We start from the raw sequence: 22,342 nt of genomic DNA, 5'->3' as shown, positions 1-22,342 counted from the left end.
ACGAGGAGGTGATGACATAATAAACGGAGACTTGGAGCCAGCTGAAGAGAAAAAAAAAACGACACTTCGTGGCACGAAGTGGTTCGGGTCCTGTCCAAGGTGCGTGCAAGAGGGACAGTGGAGAACACGCAGTTTGGGGCACGCGGAGTTTTGTCCCTTCCTGCCACGCTGTAGCCTCTGAGATCTGGTCTCTGAAGGGACCTCTACTATTGCCCATTCGCTTCCTGGGAGGGGGCTTCATTCAACAAACTTTTAAAAAAAATTGTTTTAATGTTTACTTATCTTTCAGAGGGAGAGAGAGAGAGAGAGAGAGAGAGAGAGAGAGAGAGAGAGAGACATTGCATGAGCAGGGGAGGGGCAAAGAGAGGGAGACACAGAATCCAAAGCAGGCTCCAGGCTCTGAGCTGTCAGCACGGAGCCCGATGCGGAGCTCGAACTCATGAACCGCGCAATCACGACTCAGCTGAAGCCCGATGCTTAACCGACTGAGCCCCCCGGACTCCCCACCCGGGCTCCCCCATTCAACAAACTCCTATTCCCCATTTGTTTGTCATGTTCGGTGTGAGATATAGTTGGCGACGAGCACAGACACGGCGGGCAGGATCAAATGAACTTGGACATCAAGCCACAGCCTAGTGCCGTCCTTCGAGGACCGTCTCCTGTCTCTGTCACTGAGTACCAGGTGTGCCCTGGGATAGACGCTGTGACATCTCTGAGACTTCGTTTCCACGATTACGATGAAGGGTTGTCATAGATGATTCTGGAGACCTCTGTACAACCGTGTCCCTAAAGGAAATGAGCTACCACGGGGAAACAGAGGCAGTGGATTAGCACCCTGCAGTCTCGGGGGCTCATCTCCCCACTTGCTGGCATCCAAAGGCTCGTATGGAGATGGACGGAATGAGCCAGTCTTAGCAAGTTCCCCTTCTCCCGGCCTCCCTGAAGCCTCTGAGGATCCTGGGCCAGGCCTGCCCAAGACACGACCGCCACAGGCAAGCCCGAGCCTTGCCCAGCCCCGTGACTATGGCCCTCGGCCCAACTCTGCTTTGGAAGGTGGAGCCCATTGGAACCCAGGGAGTCAGCGCTGAGAATTCCAGAGCTCCAAGTTCTGCCCGTGTCACACCTTGTCCAGAAAGGAGGGGAAGGGGACCGTGTTTCTTAGTGTTGATCTGCAAAGGAACTGGCCTTGAGTCTCCCAAGGCCAGAGAAGCAGAGAGGATGGGAAAAGCTGGCCCCGGGTCCCCAGCACAGGTAAGGATATCATGCTGGGACTCGGGATGCAGGGAAACCTGGGCGTGTCTTGGGTTTGTCTGGCTGATGACCTGTGGCAGGAGCCCTGGCCCCTTGGGTAACTGGGAATAGCTTCCCATAAAAAGGTAGTGTGAAGGCCAATGACAGGGTATAAAGCACCTGCAAAACAAATCTATTTTCTTTGCACCTCTCTGCAGTGTAGGGACCATTGTTCTGTCCCTATTTCACAGATGAGCAAACTGAGGCATGGCCAGCCGGGATCTGAACCTAGGCAGAGCCCCTGGTTTGTGTTTTTGTTTTCGTTTTTTAGCTTATTCTTATGGCAAGTTTTTTTTTAATTAAAAAAAATTTTTTTAATATTTATTTACTTTTGAGAGAGAGAGAGAGAGAGAGAGAGAGCAAGTGCAAGCACGTGCACACGAGAAGGGCAAAGGTAGAGAGAGAAGGAGACACAGAATCCGAAGCAGGCTCCAGGCTCCGAGCTGTCAGCACAGAGCCCCACGTGGGGCTTGAACTCCCGGACCTCGAGATAGTGACCTGAGCCGAAGTCAGACGCTTAACCGACTGAGCCACCCCGGCGCCCCTTAGGGCAACTTTTGAAGATCTATACAAGCCGACAGGCTCCCATCATGAATCTCTGTGCCCATCACCCGGCTTCAGTAATTGCCAATTCACGGTCACTCTTGTGTCTTCCACACCAAAACCTACCCAACCCTTCCTGTAAGTTTTCAAGCAACTCTCACGTGCCTATCTGTTCCGTGACTACCTCAGGGTGTTTCTACAAGTTATTTTTTCTTTCTCTCCCTCTTTTTTTTAAGTAGGCTCCATGCCCAACGTGGGGCCCAAACTCACAACCCCGAGATCGGGAGTCGTATGCCCCTCCGGCTGAGCCAGCCAGGCTCCCCACGGCTATTTTCTTGAATCAGGACCCGAGTTATTTGTCACGTTGGGTTGGTTGATGTGTCTCTTACGTTTCTTTTAATTTAAAGGTTCCCCTGGCATCCCTCACTCTGTGTTTTCTTCCTTTCAGTTCGCTTGTTCGTGAAACCTGGCTGTCTAGGGTTTCCCACAGCCTAGAGCAGTGCTGTCTAGTAGAGATTTAATTTGAAACATAAAGTAATGTAAATTTTCTAGTAGTCCCATTTAAAAAAAAAAAAAGGAAAAAGAAGCGGGCTAAATTAATCGTAACAGTGTGTGTGTGTGTGTGTGTGTGTGTGTGTGTGTTATTTGAGAGGGAGAGAGAGCGCAAGCAGGGGAGAAGGGCGGAGGGAGAGAGAATGATTAGCAGGGAGCCTGACACGGGGCTGGATCCCATGACCCTGGGATCATGACCTGAGCTGAAATCAAGAGTCGGCCAGGAAATCTGCAACCACCTTAGATGGAGGTCTGACTACTGGTCCCATTTCACAGATGAGAAAGCAGAGGCCAGAGTCACACGGCTGGTACCTAGTGGAGCCAGGATTTGAACCCCGGTGCCTTGTTGCGCTGTCTCTCTTTATGGTGCCACTCCAATGGTAAACTAGAGCCAGCAGGTGCCCTCGGTAGCTCCCAGCTGGCTGGAGTACGCCCAAGGGTGCGGGGCACAGGTGGCTTCCTGGAGGAGGCGATCACCTGAGGCCTTGGCCCGGAGCAGTCCCACCAGGTGATCTCCCCCATACCGCTTTCATGCATCGATCTCATCTTCCCGGCTTTTCGGCTGGGATGCCCGGACGGCCAGAGCATGGTGTTGCACCGTCATCTGGACGGCTCGAGGGGTTCCCTTAATCCGGAGGCAGAGAGTCAGGGGGCTGAGGCAGCCAGGCAGCAGAGACGGAGGAGGTGGGGCAGGAGGGAGATGGTGGGAGGGGGAGATGCGGGAGGGGAGATGCAGGGCGGAGTGGGCTCCAGAGGGGGTGGGGTGTGGTGACCAGGATGGGTCAGTGGCCTTGAAGGGGCTCGTAGCGTGGAGGGTGCGTCCTGTGTGGTCCCTCCACCTGCGGATCTAGGTGATCCTTCACCTCCTCAGAAGCCAGACGCGACTAAAAGAAACTCTTAAGGTTTTCTGCCTTTTGTCCATGTCGCTGCTTCCCTTGGTGCAAAGCTCTGTCAGCTTCCTGCCCTGTCTGCCTTCTGTCACCGATTTACAGCCTCCCTCCGGGTCTGTCTGTCCTGGTGTGGGAAGTTGGTGCCTGAGAAAAATCCCCCCAGGGACCGATTCACGCCCGCCCTCCCGCCCCCCCGCCCACCTCCCAACCCCAGGCCCTGGCGTGGGGTAGACTCCCAGTGAGCACTTTCTCAGTAAACACTCCCGCCGCTCACTTGAACTTGCCCAGGACCTCCTGCAGGAGGAAGAGCCATCCCGCCCTTAGCCCTTGGGACATCTGTCCGGACGAGGGTGGCTTGTTCAGCCAAAGGAGAGGAGCCAAGGCGGTGGTGTGCCAGCAAAAGTTAACAACGGGCTCTCCGGGAGAGAAAGGCCTCATGTGTAGCCTTTGGAGATTGTCGTGGTGGTGAGTTGATTCCTGCCACGGTTGATTTCAAGCCCGATGTGATGCTCAACGAGCTCACAAAGTTCCTAAGCATGTAACCATCGGCGCACGCCCTGGGCAGAGGTGTACCCCCTGCCTTCTGCCCATTCCCGCTCTGCGAGGAGCCCTTCCAACTCCTGTTATCCTTCACATTCAGCTTCATATCCCCTCCTCCAGGAGGCCTCCTGGGGCCCCGGCTGAGCTCTCCCTGCAGCGAGGCTCCCAGCCCCTGTGCTCCCCTTATGTCTGAGCTCACTCTGTGTCCACAGCCGCCCCGACTGTCTCTCTCCCTGCCAGGCCGGGTGTGCTGGAACCGTGTGAGACGCCTCTGACTTCCCCTCCACCGGCCCTGGCCCCCGGGGCTGACGCTTGGGAAATATTTGACGGAAGGACGAATGACAACGAAGGTGACGAAGGTGACGCGGAAGGTGACGTCGGCAGCAAACGTGTGTAGCATGTGCCGTGCGCCCGCTGCGTTCTGAGCGCAGAAGCAGCGTTAACTCACTTGATCCTCAGAAAGACTCTGAGTGGGTGCGGATAGCCCCATTTTACAGGTGAGGAAACTGAGCCTCAGGAGTTTGGTGGCCAAGCCAGGGCTGGGACTCTGTGCCAAAGTGCCCCCGTGTACCTGGGTTTCCCTCAGTCCTGTAGGGAGGGTGGGGCTCGTAGGATTGTCCTCATTTTGATAAACAACAAAACAGGCTCAGATTACCCCCCTCCCCACCATACACACACACACACACACACACACACACACACACACACACACAGTCTTTTCTTTCTCTTTGCACCTTTACGCCCATCCCGACTGCCATATTATCAGTCCCTGGAGCATAGGACAGGGTCCTTGCTTCTCTGAATCCCCGATCCTGGCAGGCAGGGTAGCAGCTGACAGAGGCTTTGCCGAATTGCAATGCTTTTCCTGTTACTGGAGGTATTCTAGTAGAGTCTGGGCAGTGTTTCTGGTGTATTTGGACCACGATTTCTTGAACTCTACAGGTCGAGGCCCCAGGACTGCTTATGGCGGCCCAATCCAAAGCCGCGGCCCTGTTCGCCCTTGGCCTTTCTGTTTTGAGACACTTAGGTTCAATCCATCCGTGAGAAGGGATGAGAGCTGTCAACTCTGTGTCAGGTGATTCACAGACCTGATCTCCCCGACTTCTCCAAGCAGCACCGTGAGACGGTTATGCTGGGTATGACAGCATCCGACTTCTGGGTGCAAGATGAACTTCAGAGAGGTCACCAACCCCCGGAAGACCACCCAGCTGTGAAGTGCAGAGTATGGCCTTAAACCAACGTCCTCACTTACTCTGCCCCACCAGGCTGCCTCCTTCTTGGGGCACGGGTGCGGTGGAGAAGGGGGTCGAACACAAGACCGCTGTTATCTCTTCATGTAACCCTACCGAGGAAGGTTTACAGCTCAGCTGACTAGGGGTCTTGCCGACTCACCCAGGGCTCTAATACCTTCGCAGACCCTTCCAGGGGAGAGGCGGGGTGAGGGGGGAGGCAACAGGACCCCAGGGTTTATCATTTCTGGTGCTAAAGCAGGTGGAGAATTCCCACTTCCCGAGCCAGGATCCAGGAGAATTTCTGACATGCACAAGCTTGCCTAGGCCCCTTGTATTTCACGGTTTGGGAACTAGAAACAAAAGCCTCTGAGGTGCCCTGCCTGGCCCACTCTGAATCTGTGCCAGGCACGGGCCGCACCCAAAATGCTCACCTTCCCACACAGTCTACGCTGAAGCCTGCCACAGGGGAAATGGGGGCCACGGTTCTGTGTGCCTGCTTACTGCCAAGTCCCGTAGCCTCTCTGAGACTCAGTTTCCTTATTGGGGAAAGGGGTTTGGTTTTTAACATGTTCTCAGCAGGGATTGCTATTAGTAGGAGTTTGCATTGATGAGATACCAGATCCCTTGTCTTCAGTCTCTGGCTCCCTGGCTCCAATTTCTGTAGGCACCCCTCAGGGCCAATCCAACATAAAAGCAATGGGCATGAAAGCAGTGTTCAATGGGCCGGTCTCAGACTGAGAAAGGCAGGCAGGTGTGGCCTGGGTATCTTCTCTGAATAGGGTCAGGCAGGTTCCTACACCTGTCTCCAGAAAATCCAATTTTTGGATCGTTTGCTGAAACACATCAAGAACCTAATTCCCTTCCTGTTTTGCTTGGCATTTCTGAAAATGATCAAAGGACAGGAAAACAGATGTTGATCAGCATTTAGAAGAGGAAAAAAAAAAAGAAAAACTGAAACACTTAGGATTGGGAAATTGGTTATATATGTTAAAAATTATGCTCCAAAGCCTTTGCCAAAAAAAGAGAATATTTCTGACATCATGTCAAGCAGGAGAAAAAGCAGAGCATAAATTGTATAGACAACACAATAGGAAAAAAATCTGAAAGGCAAGATACCAAATTATTAACTAATGGTGTTTGCCTTTGAGCCTGGGATCCTGGGTTGCTTTTGTGTTTTCTTTATTCTTTGTAGTAGCCTCCAATTTTTCTATGAAGAATATATATTTCTTTTGTAACCAAGATATTTGAATAAACCGAGTGTTGTCTCCTATTTAAAAAAAATAGGGAATGAATCATGGGCTAGCTTATATGTAAGGAAGATAATCAGCCAACTTGCGTTCAAAGCGAAAGACTTGCTTACATAAAAACTGGTAAATAAATACGCAATCATGTTTTCATTTTAAATGACATGTTTAAAGTATTTATGAACTGTTTCTTCAGTGGTTTCCTGTTTACCCAACCACCAGCTCCAAGCAGGTGGATTCAGCAGGCTTCTAAAACCCAAGGAAAAGTACCCAGATGAGTACTGGGGACGGGGAGGGCCGTCCTAGAAAGATGCGGTTTCCTGCCGGGCACAAGCCTCTCAATGTCAAGGGCTCAGACCGATTTCCTGAATTTGGGGTCCCCAGGAAACAAAAGGAAAAGGCAGAAGCAAATCCTTTCCTGATCTGTGTTCTTGATTTTGACTCGTGCCTCTGTTGCCTGGGTTACGGCTTTGAGTGATTTTTTTTTTTCACGACGGTGGCAGAGATAGCGTGTTTTGTGAGCCCTTTTAGACGTGAGCCTGTCGGTCTGCTGCCTTTGCTCAGGGAGGACCATTCAGTACCACAGTCTGTTTCCCTCCTAAGTGTGTAGATGTTCCTCTGTTGGGGTCTGGTGTATTTGCAGAAGACCTGAAAGCAGCCTGCTTTTCCTTCCTCTGTGTGTTGCCTCCGCTTCCCCCCCCCCCACCCCCCCCCCCCCCCCCCCCGGTTTATTCAGCTGCCTCAGCTCGTCACCCTAGGGCAGGTCAGCTCTGACCTGTGACATAACAGAGCTGTGTAATGAAAGACCTTGGATGACAGAGCCTCACTGGTGGCATTCAGATCCCAGCTCCGACATTTACTCATAGTGGGACATCAATTCAGGGGCCCCCTTCTCTGGGTCTGGGTCCCCCCACTTGTAGGACACGGCGCTTTATCGCCAGTGTGTGGGTTGTGGTGAGAACCCAGAGGATCACTCCTCACGCTCATTAAGCCTCGGCTCCATTTTCTGCTTCAGGAATAATAGTCACTTCCAACGTCCCCGCCAGATCCAAGGGTGGTTCTGTGCGGTGAATACCCTTGGTGGCCCCACCTCTGCCCCTTCAGCCACAGCCGCCGTAGTCCGAACAGACTCTCGGGAGAAGTTCCCCAGGTCTCTTGCAAGGAAAATCTCCATGGCTGGTACTTATTCTTACAGTAAACAGGTGTCCAGGGCCAGGGACATACAAGGTGTCCCCGTTGGGGCTGTTAGCGCCCAGCTGGGGCTGCCAGTATTACGTCCCGCTGTGGGAAGCACCCACAGTGGGGTCCGTCTCCTCATGCCCTTGCCTAGGCAGGGAGGCGTGATGTCCTCACGGGAAGAACCAGCCCAGCCCAGCCTAGCTTGGCCTCTGACTAGCTCTGTTTTGCCTCCGGAGACATTTCCTTGACCCTCCAGTGGTTATACCATTCCTGCTTAGTGGGTTTACCAGGAGGAATACTTAAGGCAGTTCTAGGCGGCAAGGGAGCCCAGGCGTGGGGCCGAGATATACTTGTGGCACGAGTAATGGCCCAGTCTACCCCACTGCCACCTCTTTTCCCAGTGAGTCGTACTTCCACTTAGCTTGGGTCTTGGACCCTCATGGGAAAGGAACCGAAAACTGCTCACAAAGGCGACTCAGACTTTAGTGACATGTCACAAGTTGGATGGGGGGCCGAAGAGGCAGCAGAGAGGCAGTGTGCGTGTGTGCATGTGTGTGGTCTGTGTGTGTGTGTGTGTGTGTGTGTGTATCAGTGGGTGACAACAGAGGCCCAGGACGGGAAGAGAGGAGACCTCGCCATTTGGCACTGGATTTGGGACGCTTGGAAATAAGCCTTGTGTGTGACTGTCCAGCATCCTCTGGGGATGCCACCGGGGGTCACAGAGGCAAAGTGCAGTGTCAGAGTTTCTTGGGCCCTTGACTCTCTCTCCCACCAGGCTCTGCGTGCCTCGTGGGCAGGTGTCTGAGCTGCGGAGCCCAGAGCACTGTCAGTAAGTGGTTCGGGGACGCCAGGACAAGAGGAGTCCTGGCATTGTGTGGGCACCTGCACGCACCGTCCTGCTCTATCGGCAGCACGACGGCTGTGGACAGGCTCCCCTGGTGCAGGGGAGAGAGGAGAGGCTCAGAGAAAGCCGGGACTTGCCCTACGTATCTCAGCAAACCATCGGCCAAGCCTGGGTCAGAATGCTGGGCTGCGGGCCAGCAGGCCAGTGTCCCCCTCACCCCACCCCTGCCCGGGGGCTGTAGCGGCCGGAGGCCACCTGCTGAGAAGCCTGCTCTCAGCGACCAGATAGACCTTCAAAGGAGCTGACTTTGCAGAGAGTTGTAGGTCTATGAATGGCTGCCATGGGCCCCCGTGGGAAAGGACCCTCTTCCCTTGGGGAAGGCCTGCGGCTCGGGGCTGCTGAGCTGAGAAGTGAAGTCCCATGCGTGCCCCAGAGCCTTTAGGACGTGGGTGCTGGCTTGCACGGTGAGGCCCATAGGGGAAGAAGCCTCGAAAGTCCCAAATCTGTCTGTAGTGACAAAGAGGTCTCCTTGGAACACGTTTTCTCGAGGAGGCCAGAGGCCATCCTCCGGGGATTCCAGGGCTTAATGACTGTGGCTTCTGATGGCCAGATGCCTCTTACTGTCACTGCAGAGTCTGGTCTCCCAGGATGCCTGGCTGAGCCTACCCAGGTGCGGGCCCCACGAGCCAGGAGGGTGCTGTTAGGTCTGGTTCTGGGTCACCTCGTCCCCCGCAGCCCTGCTCTGTGCTAGTCTAAGAAAGTTCTTTCTCCCTGATGGGACCAGCTTAGTCCTGCCAGATCATTGCCTTTTCTTTAATCTAAAGAATCCTTTCTAAACAGTTATTAAGCTTCAAAATTACAACAATTTATTAGCCATACCTTAGACTTTAGTTGATTTCATTGATCACAGTCATCTTGTCTGTAACATCTTTTCCTTTCTGGGATTATTTGATGGGATTAATGTGACTGGAATGCACAGACAAGTAAAAAAAATTTTTTTTTTTTTTTTTTTAGAAAAACTCCTCCCCAGAATCTGAGTATGGCAAGCAGTTTCGGGGTCCCTAGCAACATCCCAGTGCCCAGCACAGAGCCCATACATAGTAGATGCTCAGTGAACGTACTTCCCCCAATAGTCACAGAATGGACCAGAGGGCCACCTGCCCCGCCACCCTGCGGTCCCTCCTGTTCCCTTGCTGCCTCTCCCCTGCACTGGCTCCTGGAGGCAGGTACCAACGTGTGAATTGTCCCCTCACTGCCTCTCCCCTGCACAGGCTCCTGGAGGCAGGTGCCAGTGTGTGAATTGTCCCCTCCCTTCATTTGTAGGACAGACCCAGGGTGTGGGAAACGGGCAACCTGGAGGACTTTGGCTCCTTATTTGCATTCTTTTTCATTTTGTTTACTATATTGAAATTTCTGCAAAGGGATATGCATGCTCATGATAAGAATTTCCATGAAATTCTATGAAATTCTTTTACGAAAGTGTGTGGAGCGACCAGGAAACCTGCCTCCTGGCTCTGACCCCTCCCCCTCCCAGAGGTGCTCTTCTGGGTTTCTCGAGGCTCCTTCCAGGCATCCTCTTTTTGGTTTTTGGTTTTTTTTTTAATGTTTATTTATTTTTGAGAGAGAGAGAGAGAGAGCGAGTGGGAGAGGGGCAGAGTGAGAAGGGAGACACAGAATCCTAAGCAGGCTCCAGGCTCCGGGCTGTCAGCACAAAGCCTGATGCGGGGCTCGAACTCATGGATGGTGAGATCGTGACCTGAGTTGAAGTCGGACGCTCAACCCACTGAGCCACCCAGGCGCCTCTCATTGTTTGAGGAGGACACGGGAGCATCCCCAAAGCACCACATCATGGTCGTCCGTGCATTTAAGAAGCCAGCCACCCGCTGCTGTTTTAATGCCTGGGTGAGACCCCAGACAGAGCAGGCACTTCCCAGCTCCTTTCAGGAGGCTTCCAGTTCTATTATTATTTGTAGAGGAATGAACCAAGGCTAGAAGAGGCTAAGTGGTGGTCCCAGGTGACACGGCTGGGGAGGAGTGCAGCCGGGATTCCGTCCTCGTGGTGGCCTCAGGACCAGGAGGAGGAGGGGAATCAGGGAAGGAAGGAGCAGGGAGGGGCGAGGCATCGCTGACCTGGGAGTCTATTGCCTCCATGCGCCCCAATTCGTGTGTCTCCTGCTTCCCACTGCTTTGGCTGCCACAAATGATGTGTGCAGACCCACCTTGCCCGCGGCCATGCCCCTGCTGAGTGCACCTGTACCCCTGTTCCCACCTGTCCCACCTTTGTACCTCTCCCACCTGTCCTTGCATCCTAGCCATTCATTGCCGGACACTTCCGGTCAGAAGAGAGCCCAGAGGCCCCTTCTGCTGCCCTCACTTTACTAATTGGCAAAGCGGGGGTCCAGAGAGGGGGTGGCTTGCCCAAGGTTCAACCCGGAGGCAACACCCTTTGCTCCCCTTGGGCTTCCTGGCGGGGGGGGTGGGGCATGCTAGGCAGGTCCAATCACAGGGGCTCTGGAAGGACCCCAGAGAGCCTCCCCTCAGGATCAGGCTGTCACCTTGCCCTGCAGGTGTGTACCAGTGTGCAGTAGGTAAACCCGCTCTGGGCTCTATCTTTTCCCTGGAGGGGATCCAGTAAGGTGGGGAGGGAGGCCCAGCATGATGAGTCCTAGCAGTCGAGGCCCAAGCTGCCGGGCTGGGAGGTGTCTGGACTCTCCCAGTTCTCAGGACGGGGTTCCTGCCCGTTCCTGAGTTGAGGGGGGGGACCATGATGGGTCCCAGGTGCTCACGGTTTGCGGGACCCATGTCTCTTAGCTGCGAGGACTGAGAGAAAGGGCCTGGGGAGGGTGGCGTGGACAGGGCCTGATTTCTCCTCAAGTTTGTTCCCCTCAGAAAGCCCTTTGCAAAGGCAGTTTGTCTCCCAGGTGTGGGCAGAAGCCCACCAGCTGGGAGGAGTCGGAGTCCCAGGGGAAAGCCTGGGGGTCTGCAGGTGGTGGGAGGAGGGGACCAGGCTCCACGTGACTCTGACACACAGCGGCGTTGGGAAGTGGCTTAGTCTTTCCCCATCGGGCAGTGCCCACACTGGACTGCAGTGGCTCAGGGAACCCGCAGGGAAGAGGAGGAGAAGAGGTGTCACGGGTACAAATCAGCACAATAACAACCACAGAAGTGACAGGCACTCTACAGTTTATGACATCTTGCGAGGTGTCCCGTCCAGGTACCGCTGATTTTCAAGTGTGGACCCATGAGGCCCAGAGAAACCAAGTGACTTGTCTGAGGTCGCTCTGCTGTCTCGTGAGTTTGGACTGTGGTCTGGAAGCCAGCTCTCTGTGCCCCACCTGACAGGGCTCCACAGAGGTCAGGAGGCCCGCAGGTGCTGGGGGTGACGGAGGGTGGAAACCTAAAGGTTAGGCCCCGAAGGGAAGTACGATGGGGCTCCTGCTGTCACCACCCAAGGATGAGGTGTCTGGGAGCATGAGCACGTGTGTACTGGGATGCTCTTTTCCCTGGGAACTCCCAAGATGTAGTGGCCCCACAGCAGGGCAAAGACCACACCTCTGATAGTCCCAGATCCATCCATCCATCCATCCATCCATCCACCCATCCAACCATCCATCCAACCATCCATCCATCCATCCATCCATCCATCCACCCATCCATCCATTCATCCAATCATCCATCCACCCATCCATCCATCCAACCATCGATCCATCCAACCATCCATCCATCCATCCATCCAACCATCCATCCACCCATCCATCCACCCATCTAACCACCCACCCATCCATCCATCCATCCATCCAACCATCCATCCATCCATCCATCCATCCATCCATCCATCCAGCCATTCATCCATCCATCCATCCAACCATCCATCCATCCATCCAACCATCCATCCATCCATCCACCCATCCATCCATCCAACCATTGATCCATGCAACCATCCATCCATCCATCCATCCATCCATCCATCCATCCACCCATCCATCCACCCATCTAACCATCCACCCATCCATCCATCCACCCATCTAACCATCCACCCATCCATCCATCCACCCACCCATCCATCCATCCAACCATTCATCCATCCATCCATCCAACCATTCATCCATCCATCCATCCAACCATCCATCCATCCATCCACCCATCCATCCATCCAACCATTGAGCCATGCAACCATCCATCCATCGATCCATCCATCCATCCATCCATCCATCCACCCATCTAACCATCCACCCATCCATCCATCCACCCATCTAACCATCCACCCATCCATCCATCCACCCACCCATCCATCCATCCAACCATTCATCCATCCATCCATCCAACCATCCATCCATCCATCCACCCATCCATCCATTCATCCATCCATCCATCCATCCATCCACCTCTGCTAGGTGGGCACCTGCAGTGATTCTGATACCTGCTCACACCTCACAACACCCTCTGAGTTAAAACTCACCATGGCCTTCAGACATAGAAATGATTATCCCGATTACACACCCAAGAAAACAAACTCAGAGAGCGTCCCTAAGGAGGAAGCAGTCGGGATTTGAACTCAGAGCTCATGTGTGTTCCACACTGCTTTGTGCTGTGACGATTTTGCTGGGGCTTCTATTTTTCTAGCCCTCAGGACCCCACAGATCCCCACTTTGATGACAGAGTCAAAGAAGTAGCTGACTGTTTGGGTTTGCAGTAGAAAATGTGTCTTGGTTAAGGGGCTGTGGAGGTTTAGCTCCGAAAGGACCTATAAGGACTGGAGTTGGACAGTCCAGCCCCAAGAACTAGAAAGTGGCCCATCGCTCAGTAGGAGAAGAGTTTCGCTCCAGTCTAAGAAAGGTCTTTTTAACAGTAGAACTCTCCTGAGATGGAGCGGGCTGCCTGGTAAAGAAGGGAGTTCCCCATCCCTGGAAGTGTGTGCACTAAGAAAGATACTCACAGGTCAGGGGATTCCTAGACTGGGTAGGCTTTGGAAGTGATGTACTCAGGGAGTCAAATCTTAGTAAGTTCTGATCATTTGACTCATGGTCTTGAGATAGTCTGAATCCTCAAAGCAACACACTTTGTGTGCTTTAAAAAAAAACTAGACTGTATTTTGGGGGAAGTTTTAGGTTCACAGAAAAATTGAGCAGAAAGTACAGAGACTTCCCATATATTCCCTGCCCCCACACATGCACAGCCTCCCCTGTGATCAACATCCCCCACCAGAGTGGTGCATTTATTACAATGAATACCTATACTGATACATCATTATCACCCAACATCCACAGGTTTCCCTTGGCATTGTATATTCTACGGGTTTGGACAAATGTATAATGACGTGTATCTCCCACTACAGCATCGTAAGATTAGTTTCACTGCCTCTCCCTAATCCCTGGCAACTACTTCTCTTTTTACAATCCCCTAGCTTTGCCTTTTCCATAATGTGATATAATTGAAACCATACAGTATGTAGCCTTTTCAGATGGGTGTCTTTGATTTAGTAATTTTATCCATCTATCCATCCATCCATCCATCCATCCATCCATCCATTCAGTCATCCATTCAGTCATCCATCCATCCATCCATCCATCCATCCTCACATCATTCCATCCATCCATCCATCCCCTCATCCATCCATCCATTCATCCATCCATCCATTCATCCATCCATTCATCCATCCATCCATCCATCCATCCATCCATCCATCTTCACATCATTTCATCCATCCATCCATCCATCCATCCATCCATCCACTCATCCATCCATCCATCCATCCATCCTCACATCATTTCATCCATCCATCCATCCATCCATCCACTGATCCATCCATCCATCCATCCATCCACTCATCCATCCATCCATCCATCCACTCATCCATCCATCCATCCATCTATCCATCCATCCATCTATCCATCCATCCAGTCATCCAGCAAAAACCGAGAAGTGCCTGCGTTATGCTGAGTGTGGTTCTCTGTGCAGGGGAGGCAGCAGTGAACTCACAGAGGAGATTCTGCTTTCATTCTGAAAACCAGTCCTTGGCATTACCCTCTGACCCCCTCTGAACTTTCAGGCCAGACACAGTCATTATGTTAGTAGAGACCACATGGCACAGCTGTTTCCCCTGCTTGGTCCCTGCTTGGCCAGTATCTTCCTGAATTTGGTTTAAGCCAAAGCCCTTAGTTCCCCCCACTCCTCCAACCTAGACTCAGTTATTTGAACCTTCCCCTGTGTATACATGACAGAGCCTGAGTCCTAGAGAGGCCGAGACATTTCCCCTGATGGCGAGCGAAGGGCTTGGCTGGGCTTATGTCCCCGTGCTGAGACTGTTTCTTCACCCCTACCCTGAGGGGCTTAGAGCACAGAATTGCAGGGGTTTTGTGAATTTAGGACAGACCTGAGATACGACCTTAGGGTTTCGCCTGTTGTGGGGACGGCACGGGGTCATTCTTGTTTTCCATGTTTTTCCGAACTCCTCCTGGCTGTTCCCCACACCTGCCTGCCCTCTCTACAGCATGAAAGGGGAAAGCAGCAAACTCCTTCCTCGAGCCTGTGGGGCCCCCCATCACCCCACTGCTGCCAGGGCCTAGAAGGCCATAGAATAGTTTTCCTCCAGAGGATGTAACAGCACCCTCTGGGGTGGCCCACCCCACCCCCAGCCAAGCCCTTCTCTCCTTTAGAGAAAGGACCCCGTGATCTCACATCTGGATCACAGCTCCTACTTCCTGTGGGATGGCGGGAGCCACAGGTAGCCTGTGACTCAGGGAGGCACATTCTAACCTGCCTGGGAGAGCAACGCCCATTGCCCACCCCAACCCAGGCTCACGAACCACCTGCCCTCAGCAGCTCTGACTGGGCACCGACTGCACACGTGGGGCTTTGCAGGCAAGCACGAGCCCATTTCTACCTTTGTAACCACCCTGCCAAGTCATATTTATGCTCAGGAAACGAGGGGGAAAATAGTTGGCTCAAAAATGTTACCCAGGGGATGAGAGCAGAGCTGGGACTCCAAACCATGCAAAGCCCATGCTCTGAGCTGTGCCCAGTTTTATCCATGACAGGCAGGACCAGCACAGGAGGGAGCGTTTACAAACCCTCTCCCATCTGCCACCTGATTTAACTCCAGCCACCCTGGGAAGCCAGCAAGTAGAGTTCTTTGCAGACAGAGAAGCTGAGTCCCAGAGAGGTTAAGAAACTTGCCTGGGGTCACACAGGGCCAATGATCAGCACAGCTGTGAGATAAAAGCCAGGTTCCAGAGTCTACACCCCACACCCATCCCTGCTGTACGACGCTTGCTCCTTACTGCTTATGTCCGAGGCAGCTACCCAGAATCTACAGAAATCAGATAGCTAAATTGTTTACACAAACACACACATGCCTGTCTCGATTCAGGGAGAAGACAAATCTAGAACAAACAAGATCATTCCTCCTGTTTGGGAGCCGTTCTTGTGACTTGCCAGGACTAGGAAAGGGAAAGAACTCCCCCCCCACCCAGGACCTGAGGGAACTTTAGCCCTTGTGACACTCACCTGCAGACTCTCTCTTGGTGCTGGGACCTCCTGTCCTCCTGGCAATGGCGAGGCGACTGGACCAGCCCCTGTCCAGGACTCACCTTGTCCAGAACGAGCCACGGGAGCACCTCGGTGGCTCCCTCCGTGCGGCAGGGCAGCCCGATGTCCCCACCCCTCCTAGGAGCCGCCAGAGCAGAGCCGGAGTGGCGGAGGGAACAGCTCATCTTTCAAGGGCTGGGTGGTGATGTCATCACCCTCCTGGGCACTTCCTCCCTCCACCTCCAGCCCAGCCCAGTGCTCCTACCCAGCGACAGGGCCAGGCTGGCTACACTTTCTAGAACCCAGGCAGGCAGAGGCCACACCGAGGTGGTTACAGCTACCCTGTGAACCTTGAGAGCTCGGTGAGCCGCATGGAAGATTTCCAGGTTTGCCCGAGGAACGTTCTATTGTGTAGCCTGGCTGCTCTGTAGAGCCACAGGGTGGCCAATGTGTCGGGGGCTCAAAATCAGCCAGTCCTGGATCAGGGTCCCCGTACTCCCTTCCTTGGCTAAGGGGCTTGGGGGAAAGTAGCTTAACCTCTCTGAGCCGTGAGGCAGAGCTGAGATCGTGGCCAGGGTCACAGGGGATGTGGTCGGGATTAACAGCTTTTGCTGTGTGTCAGATGCTTTTTCTAGGCACATCAATGGATTAACTCAGTTAATCCTCACTGGAACCCAGGCAGCCTGGCTCCAGAGTCTGTGGTCGGAACCACTGTGCTGTCCCTTTCCTCTGTCACGTGCAGTGATGGATGTGAAAAGTGGATGTGTCACTTTTCAGCTGACCCCTAAATCCTAAATAGTATTCTTCCTTCTGGTGTTGAGGCAGGTAGCTGGCGGGCTCCGTAAGTGACCGAGTGTGTCTAATACAACATTTAACTCGTATCGTTATTTTCCTCACGTGGTTGTTTTTATGACTGAGTTCCAGTGTAAGCAGCGGTCATGCCTCCCAAGGGGGCAACAGAAACGTGGAAACAACTTTAGAGAAAGAAGACCTTTCCTTGGCTTGTTCTGTGGCCACACGTAAGGTTTGCGCTGCCCCCTCCCCTCCTCCCTTCCACTGATCTGGGGGGTGTTTGGCAATGATTTCTTCCCTCTTCAACACTGATTGGCTTCCTTGGCTTTTCTCTGGAGACTTCCTGACAATCTGTAGCACTTAACGTTTTCAGCAGTTGATAAGCTGGAAAGTTGCAGGGGCTTTCAAGTGTATATATTTTTACAGCCTTGAAACCTTTCTTCGAAAACAGACCAGATAAAGTGGACGTGGCGGAGGTGGGGTGCAGGGGGGGGGGGATAGATAGGAAGGTCAGATCCCCACCTATCTCCTTTTCCCGTCATTCCTCTGAAGCAAGCCTACAAACAGTGATCAAGCCTACAAACAGTCACCATAGAGAGAGGAAAACTGAGTCACAGAATAGTTCACTGGGATCCAGGCCTGGCTTGGCTGTAGAGTGAAGTCCCTCCCCAGCCTGGGTGCCTCAGTTGACTCCTCAGGGTACTGGCCCCTCCTACCACACGGGAGTCCTTAATAGGCTCCCCCAGGGGTCCCTGAGCCCCCTAAAATGGTGTCCAGAATTGCACGCGTGTGCTTTTTCCAGCTGAGAGGGTTGCCTTTGTCAAGTTACTGAAGACCAAAGCATGTTGAGACCCAACAGAACAGAGACCTTGTGAAGTCCCCAACTGGTACATTCTCGGGTTCCAGGTCTACGAGATGAAAATCCTCAGATATCCGAATCCGGTGTTGAGGCTTTGGTAGATGCTATTGAGAGAGCTCCAAAAGGCATCCATCCACCCACACACTTTTCCATATGCTGCCATAATACAGTTTTTGAAAAATACCATCTTGATCCAGGTGGAGGCTGGTCAGTTTTTCTTAGCGGCTAAGTTCACATTCTGACACCTTCCTTGCCAGGCTCTCACACTCTGGGCTACTATGTACCTAATCATCCTGTGGCCAGGTACCACATAACTGTGGACACCCCCAATACCCTGGAACTCAAAAAACTGTTCATATTAGCCATTCCCAGGGAGCCTAGGAATCCTCGCTAACCCCACCCTTCTTGCCATAGGTAAGCCGCTCCCTACAGCTCTGGTGTGCTGCTACCCTGTCCCTGGGTACAGCCCCTTGTGTGGATCTGCCTGGAAGCCTTCTCATATTTGGAACTAAAGTAACACAAAGTTCTATCTTTCATCTATCCAATTATCATTGTGTTGTGTCTTGCCATCAAAAGAATATTTAAATCTTATCAAACAATTATCCACTCTTCCATTCACCTACAAGTGTATCTACCCATTCATCCAAATATCCATCCATCCATCCATCCATCCATCCATCCATCCATCCATCTGTCCATCCACCAACCCACCCACCTATCCACTAACCCATCCATCCAACCATCCATCCATCCATCCATCCATCCATCCATCCATCCATTCATCCACCAACCCACCCACCTATCCACTAACCCATCCATCCATCCAACCATCCATCCATCCATCCATCCATCCATCCATCCATCTGTCCATCCACCAACCCACCCACCTATCCACTAACCCATCCATCCATCCAACCATCCATCCATCCATCCATCCATCCATCCATCCATCCATTCATCCACCAACCCACCCACCTATCCACTAATCCATCCATCCATCCATCCATCCATCCATCCATCCATCCACCCATTCATCTACTCACCCACCCACGTATCCAGCTACCCATGAACTCACGTCTCAGACATCCACATAGCTAGGCTGTGCATTGGTAGAAAGAAATGAATAAATCTGCCTGCCTGCCACGGAGGCCAGTCCCTTGCTTAGGGTCAGAACCTAGGTGAGGCACCAGGTCCTTTCAAAAGGAGCTCTGTGTGGACTCAGTAACCACCCACTTTAATTTTTATCTGTATTAGCATATTTTCTGTACTTCATTTTTGCTATGAGGAAACTTGACTAAACCCTTCCTGCAAAATCACTGCACCCACTGACTTCTTATACTCCTCACCACTGAGTCCGCTTGGCTGGGGCCTGCAGAGAGGGTTCGGCCGTGCCAGGACTCCCGGCTCCAGCTAGCACAGCTGCATTCAGAGAGAACCAGAGGGGGATCGAGTTATTTCTACACAACCCTCATGGCTTCCCCATGAAGGCAGGGCCCCTTTGCGAGGCATGGGGGGAACCTGCCCAGGCCCCCTGGCCTTTCCAGCCTCAGGCCCAGCTCCTAAGCTTTAGCCTCATGGAACCACCTAAGGTTCCTGAATGCACAGATCCTGCTTACTTCTGGACTTTTGCACATGCCGTAATCTCCGCCCGGAGCTCTCTTCCTTTGCCCTCACCTGTCAAGCCTTGCCCTTCCCTTAGGGGGCTGCTCAGGAAAACTTCCTGCTGTGCCTGGTTGGGGTGTGGGGCCTGTCTGCACTCAGCAGCCTGACTGTGTCCTCCCACAGCCTTGGGGTTTCCTCTGTGCCCCCTGGATGTGAATTCCATGAGCAGGGACTCCTGTTTTTACTTATTGCCTGTCTATCAGCCAGCACAGAGTAGGCACCCTATGAATACATGTTAATGGAATGAAGACACAACCCAGTCGATGGACAAAAGCCCCCAGATCCAACCTTTTTGGGGTGAAGAAAAGACCACACAAAATAGAACAGTACAAAAGCAAGCCATAGACATGTATTTTCGTATATTTGTTTATATATGTCTAGCCCCTCCACTCCAGTGTTCTAGAACATTCTCTCCAACTTCTGTGTATGGGGCTAGCGTTGTTATCCTCACCCCTCTTCCACCCCCCAACCCAGGAAGGCCCCCAGGGGTGGGCTCTTTGTACAGAACGCCACAGTCCTGACCAGAAAGCCAACCCCCATCCTCTGTGATCACCGGCCACTGGGCGAAAGGCTGATCTGTCAAACACACCCCAGACAGACCAGTCCTGGAAAGCTGGCAGGTAGAATCGAAAGGTAAGCTGACTTTGATGCAGAGCAAAACACATGCAGAGCCTGTAGTTTTAAATGGTTGGCACCTCCAGCCACACCTATGAACCCTACGGAGTTCACCCCAGCTCTCGTGCACCTCTGTCCTGCCTCTGGTCCCCGCGCCCAGAGGCTCCTACGCAGCCCTGCTGGAGGCATCGTCCTTGTGCTCCGACCCCACGGCCGCCCCGCTGCCCGATGATAACCCTCTTGGCTATTTAAGGCCATTCCAGGCAAAGAAAAATTAAAAATCTAACTTATTAGCACGCATCTGCCATGTATCTTCATTTGCTCAACGCCAGTGTTAAGTGCAAAAACATCAGGGCATTTAACTCATAGGTGAAATCATCAAAATGACATAATTCACGTTCCATAGCTAGTGTGTGCAGACGTATCTGGTTCGTATTAGGCAGTGGGAAACACTGCAGAAAACAAAGGCATCTGTTTTTGTTTAACTTTGGGCTATGGGAATTTTCCCCACGGTTTCTGTCCAACTGGGCTTTCCCAAAGCACTCCCCCTCCCCCACCCCTGATTCGGGGGGTGGTGGGGGGTGAGTGAGATCCTTGCTATCCCTGGTATGCAGACCTCAGAAGGTGGGCTGTGAGAGGTATTGCAAGGGGTGACGGAGGTAGCATGAAGAGGCCAGTCCCTCCTCCAACCTTCTGTCCATCTCCTGGGATGCTGTTCTGGGAGGTGGGTGGTGGGGCCTGGTCCCCTTGGGCCTGGCAGTCTGTCGAGCACCCCGGGTTTGGCGGGAAGGAGCCTTCTGTCTGCCCATCGGCCTGGCCGCACTTCCTAACTCTGTCCTTGGCCCTGGGGCTGTCGCCAGCAGGTCTTGAGAGGTGGTTACTCACTTCCTGCCTCTGGGGCTGGGAAACCCTCAGGGTGTGGAGGGAGGCTGCTTCCTGGCACCCTGCGGGACCTCTTCTCCTGGGACTGATGGCTGAACCAGGATCTCCAGGGAGCTGTCTCTGCGCGGGGTCCTCTATCTCCCATGGGACCTGGGGCCCCTCCCCCCCATGCCCTCCACCTGGGCACCTGTCTGGTTCACTCCCTGGATTCCGCCAGGCTGGCACCACAGCCAGGCCTCTCCATTCTCCCTCCCACCCTCTCCTCCTCCTCTTCGTCTTCATCGGGAACCTGAAGCCAGGAGGGGGAGTCCAGTGAGCGGTGGAGTTAGGCTTTGGTGGCTTCTGCCTGCGGAAGCTTCTCCTCCAAGAACTTGAGGGGGGCTGGGGGAAGGCTGGGGTGATTGGCCGAAACGTTTGGGGATGTGCAAGGAGGAGAGCTGGAAGGACATCGCATTGTCCTCCTCACCCCCATTCGCCCTCCCAAATACCAAATTTCATCCCCTTGGCCACGGGAAGTGACACTGTGGGCCCCGTGCTCAGGGGAGATTCCCTAGGGAGGACTCCCCGTCCTGGATGCGCCCTCCTGTCCCACGTGTCTTCCAGTGGCCCCTTCACAGCCCAGGTCTTCAGCCCCCGTGGACCCCAGCTGGGGATCACGCTGTGTTCTCCGGGCTGCCCCTTGCTGGACTGCCTTCCCATCGCTCTCTGGCTGGTGCGGTGCACCTGCTCCAGAGGCCCCCGTTCGCTCTGAGCTTGGGGTTCCACAGCCCTCACCTTCTGTGCGTGCTCTCCAATGCCCCAGGGCCGTCTTCCCTCTGGGCCTCCCAGACCCAGTCACTCGTCACTGGGGTGGCCGGCGCCCATGATTCTCGATTCTAACTGCTCTGTGCATCCGTCTCCTCTCCTACCACAGAGGCGATGATCCCGCCTGGCGGGGCCTGAGACTCAGGTGAGGCGATGGGTACGCGGCGCTGGTCGAGCAGCAGACAGAGAGAGGGGTCCACAGCAGGAGCGCAGACCCGACTTCCAGCCCTGCGCCGTCACAGGTGCGCTAGCGTGGGCGGGATCCCGGCGTCCTCACGGTAAACAGGGTTACCGAGTCACGCGGGGCTGCTGGTGGCTAAGTGGGGATTTGGGCAGCCCTGCTTCTCACCGGATTAGTCCTCTCTTCCTGGTGGTATAGACCGCAAGCACTCTTCCTTGCCTGCCTTTACCAAAAAAACGTAACATAAGTCAACCCCTTTAGAGTTCATTGCCATTGAGCCCATTTACAGTGTTGTACCATCACTTTGGTCTAGTTCCAAAACACTTCCATTCCCCTCAAAGGAAAGCCTGGCCCCGCTGGCACTCCCTCCCCAGATGCCCCTCTCCCCAGCCCCTGGCAGCCACCCATCTGCTTTGTGTTTAGGGATTTGCTTGCTCTGGATATTTCCAGATCACACAATCTGGAGCTTTTGGGGGCTGGTTCCTTTCACTCAGCCTAATGGTTTTGAGGTTCAGCCGCGTGGTAGCAGGGTCTATACTTCAAGCCTGTTTACAGCCGCGTAATATTCCATCATGCATGGAGAGACCACGTCTGCGTATCCATCCACACACAGATGGATCTTTGCACTGTTTCTACCTTCTGACCATTGTGAACGATGCAGGTGTAACATCCACGTAAGAGCATCTGAGTTCCTGTTTTTTCAGTT

General features: G+C 53.4%; 1 protein-coding gene across 3 annotated transcripts in view; it reads right to left on the bottom strand.

The window, feature by feature from the left end:
* Positions 1-16,443, bottom strand: part of LOC109274530 (B2 bradykinin receptor) — a 53,134-nt gene extending 36,691 nt beyond the window's left edge. The window contains exon 1 of one of the 3 annotated variants that reach the window (XM_019462200.2): positions 15,821-16,443. The gene's annotated coding sequence lies outside the window, so the exon portion shown is untranslated. The remainder of the gene's footprint in view (positions 1-15,820) is intronic. The other 2 variants (XM_019462199.2, XM_019462198.2) reach the window with 2 other exon arrangements.
* Positions 16,444-22,342: the final 5,899 nt, after the last annotated feature.

Source organism: Panthera pardus, unplaced genomic scaffold (assembly GCF_024362965.1).
Source record: "Panthera pardus isolate Hobbes unplaced genomic scaffold, ASM2436296v1 HiC_scaffold_24, whole genome shotgun sequence".
Lineage (NCBI taxonomy): Eukaryota > Metazoa > Chordata > Mammalia > Carnivora > Felidae > Panthera > Panthera pardus.
This window is presented reverse-complemented; position numbering and strand designations above follow the sequence as displayed.